General features: G+C 48.5%; 1 long non-coding RNA gene across 1 annotated transcript; it reads right to left on the bottom strand.

Moving 5' to 3' along the window:
* Positions 1 to 787: 787 nt before the first annotated feature.
* LOC147581346 (uncharacterized) lies at positions 788 to 2,597 on the bottom strand. The gene is made up of 2 exons (XR_015250895.1): positions 2,098 to 2,597; positions 788 to 1,364 (listed from the first exon to the last, which is right to left on the bottom strand). It is a non-coding gene; the product is annotated as an uncharacterized LOC147581346 (long non-coding RNA).
* Positions 2,598 to 3,970: the final 1,373 nt, after the last annotated feature.

Raw genomic sequence — 3,970 nt, 5'->3', positions numbered from 1 at the left:
ACCAGACGGCCAACCCCAGGCCCATTATTTCTTCTACAGAGATTCATATATGCTGGCAGTGAAACCAGAGTGATCTCCAAAAGTCTGTGCAACGGTTATCGGTTGCCGCATAACAAATGACCCCAAAACTTCATGGCTTAAAAGACAATCATCCTTCGTTATTTCTCCCCAGTAACGAAGACCTCCCCATGTGACCTGGGCTTCCTCACAACGTGGTGGCTGGCTTCTCAGTGTGACCATCGTGAGACAAAGAAAGATCCAGGCAGAGCTGTATGCCTTTTATGACCTAGCCTTGGCAGGCATGCAGAATCACTTCTACTGTGTTCTGTTGGCCAAGGCAGTCACAAAGGTCTGCTCTGGTTCATGGAGCCCACCTCTTATTGCAGAAATGTCAAGTAGGACTGTGAGAGTATGTGGGATGGAAAGTATATTGCTTCAGCCACTTTTGGAAAATACAATCTACCAGAGGTACCGCCTCCATGTACAGTGGCTCTCTCTTCGGCCAAAGAGGTGGATTTTTTATCAACGTCAGTAAAGGCACCACCTGAATAAATACTAATGCAGCCTTGTGAGATGTACAGAGACTCCAGATCTCCTGTGGGATGAACAGCGGTCAGAAAGCCCAACAATTCAGTGGAAACTCTAGAAGAACTTGCCAACTGGGAAGGGAGGAGAGAGGACTGCTAGGTTCTTCTCTCAGCTATGCTTTTGGATAAACGTCTGGAGAGCACAGGGCTCAGCAGGTCAAGAACCAGCTAAAGCAACACCATAAAAACAACACCCTACGTGTTATTGCACGCAATGTTTTTATATGCACTATCCCATCTCATTCAGCAGACAGCTAGCTCACTGAAGGGTGGGCAGTCTTTCACAGGGATTCAACAGCAAACAGGGGAGACGCTTCTTCTGTGTCCAAGGAATCTGCACTTTAGTAGGAGGAGATGGGCAATAGACAAAGCGGAATAAGCCAAGTGACAAATGAACAGGAAGGTGACAGCTAGTGATGGGCACTGTAGTAAAACCAGTGCAGCGTGTGGTAGAGACGTACCCAGTGCCGTACCTAGCACAGCAGTGCATGTTAAGTGGTCAATGATAGCCTCTCCCAGACTCTGGGGATATAGGTCAGACACAGCTTCAGTCTATGGATGGAGGAATTCAAGTCACTGGGGACATCCTGTGGCTTGGGTTGGTTTAGCAGCAAGGCCAAGGTGAGTACTCCAGATTGTTGGCTGTAGTCCCTTGTTCCCCGCAGGCTGCACGGCTCCAGGCAACGGTGGCTGATCAGGGCCTGGTCATTCAGTAAGGGTACGTAGCCTGGTGTGGGTGCTGTCTCCACGTGGGGCCTGGAAGGTGTGCCAGGAGCCCTTTGAGAATGGAGAAATCAGCGAGTAGCCAGCAGAAGAACACGATCTTCCCTATCTGTTTAGATCAGGAAATGAGTTAAAATTGTCTTTCTTGGGGCGCCTGGGTGGCTCAGTCAGTTAAGTCCACTCTTGGTTTCAGTTCAGGTCATGATCTCATGGTTTGTGGTTTTGAGCCCTGCATTGGGCTCTGTGCTGACAGCTTACAGCCTGATTGGGATTTTCTCTGTTCCCTCTCTCTCTCTTCCCCTCCTCCACGAGCTCTCTCCTTCTCTCAAAAACAAATAAACATGTAAAAAAAATGTCTTTCTTTACATAGTAGGCTTGGCCATGAAAAGCTAGATGGAAATACAATCTTTGTGGATTAAACTGTATTTTAAGAGCTGACATCAGGATTGGCAAAATGCTGATAATCCTTGAAGTTGAACAAATGATCCATGGGGCTCACCATATTATTCTACTTTGGTGCATGCTTGAAAGTTTCTCAAATGAAGAGTAAGTAAATACAAAAATATTAGCAGAAGATCTCTCTTTCTCTCTACCTCTCTTAAAATAAGAACAATTAATTCAAGCAATCTTTTTTTGAAAAAGGAAATTTTGCAAAAAAAAATGTATAACTCTCCAAACATATGCTTTTTTTCTAAAGCCAAGCAATAGCGTATCGAAATAATTTGTAATATTAGCTCCACCTTTATGTTCAGTGATAGTTAACATGAATAGGTGTGTTTCTACCCACTGGGAATATATTATGAAGTACCAGAAGGAGACAGCGTGGTCACAGTGGTCACTCAGGAGAGGCAAGGTGAACCTGGACATTCTGGGAACAGGGTCTGGTCCCATCTCTCCCACGGCAGTTCTGTGGCTCCGGGCAGGTCTCCTCACATCTCTGGTCCTTGGTTTTCTCAAGTAAAGGAAGCATTTGCTCTGGATCACTTCAAGGATCCTTCCTCCCAACATCGGAAAGAGAATTCTGGGGGTCAAGGCATGACGGGACTGAAAATACCAAGACCACTTAGGACAGACGACAGGGAAGACAGAGACAAATTTCCAGCTCCTTGGACGAGGACCCACCTGATGCCTCAAGGCCTTTCAGGATGTCCAGATCATCCGTGGCTCCTCACCTTCCATCTGCCTCCCCGCCTCCCCAGGCTAACATCTTAGATGTTCTGTAAAGGAAACCGATGAAAAGATGAGTAACAGCTTCTGAGTAACAGCTTCAACAGCTACTGAAGATATTTTCACAATGTCCTTGAATTTCTCAGACAACACAGCATATAAATTTCTTTCTCTTCATCTGGAAGAAGGTACACAGATCTTCCGCCAAATGGTGACCACCACTGCTGCTCTGCGTGGACAGAAACCCTGTGCGTGGGCTCGGAGCCACGGTTTCCTTTCCTTTCCCCTTGGGGGATGATGTGACCTCTCTGGGGACTCTCTCCTTTTCACCCCCCGACCAGAAACCAACCCCAGTATCTATAAAATACAGCAAGGAGACGCTCAACGCTCATGGTTTAATATGCTTACAATTCTTTCTAGGTGATTGGATTGTGATTTCTCATTTTTCATAAATTTTATTTCCTTTAACTTTTCTCTTAGTGTTTCTGGACTCTCCAACTTTTCTTCAAAGAGCACGCATTCCTTTGGACTTGGGAAATGAACCCCAATACACAGGATTTTTTAAAAAGTATATATTATTAACCCCCAGCTTAAAATCTGTCACCGGTCCTTCATCGGCTGGCCTTGCCAAGTGTATAGAATCCAGAGAGCTGGGCTGGCCCCTCGGCCTCCAGGACCGGGGACCCTACCGACTTTACCTTCTGGCCCCCTGTCCTCCTGCCCTCACTTCCCCAGGCCACCCGGGGCTCGCACCCACTCCCTGCACCCACATGAACCCGGCCTCTGCTCCTGGACCTGCCGCGGTCCAGCCGCCAGGGGCCTCCACCCTCGGACCCCACCTCCTCCTCCCTCTGGCCGGCTGCAGTGTGCAGCACGCGCCGCAATCTCTTCAGGAGGCCCCCCCTGCACCTTCCCGCACCCAGGCTCTTCTGGAAGAAACCCCAAACCGCACTGTACGGCGCGTTCCAGGGCTGTTTCTTCACTGGCCGAGAAATGCCCTGACGCCAGACTCGGCGGCTTTCTTTCTCTAGTTTTTTTCTTTTGTCTTTTTTGTCTTTTTGGACTTCTCGGTGTCCAGCAATGTCAGAGACCCAGCAACTTGACCCATGAACTTATCCACAGGATGTTTGCTTGGGTTTCAGGAGGTCTACGCAGCAGTTATAAATCACCAGAGGTTGTTTCTCTTTGCTCCCCCAATAAAGGCCACTTAGGCATAAAACCATGAAGAGTATTACGTGCAAAGGACCAAACTAAACACAGATGACATACCGGGGATGGACGTTACCTGCAGCAAGGTTCCCCCCTCTATCCGCGCACTGTTCCACCTGGAGCCCCTGTCGTGCCCTCTGCGGGCTGCAGCCCAGGCAGCATCCGGCTGACTTACGATGACGTAATGCGTAGTGCGTTGGCCGTGGGGACCCTCTGGCTGGTATACTGTAGGTGCTCATTCGATGCTCGTGGAAGGAGGGAATTTCATATTTAGGTAGCCCGTG

Source organism: Puma concolor, chromosome B2, assembly GCF_028749965.1.
Source record: "Puma concolor isolate L17-30 chromosome B2, mPumCon1.1.hap2, whole genome shotgun sequence".
Taxonomy (NCBI): domain Eukaryota; kingdom Metazoa; phylum Chordata; class Mammalia; order Carnivora; family Felidae; genus Puma; species Puma concolor.
Note: the sequence above shows the minus strand (reverse complement) of the source record. Positions and strands in the feature narration are given on the sequence as shown.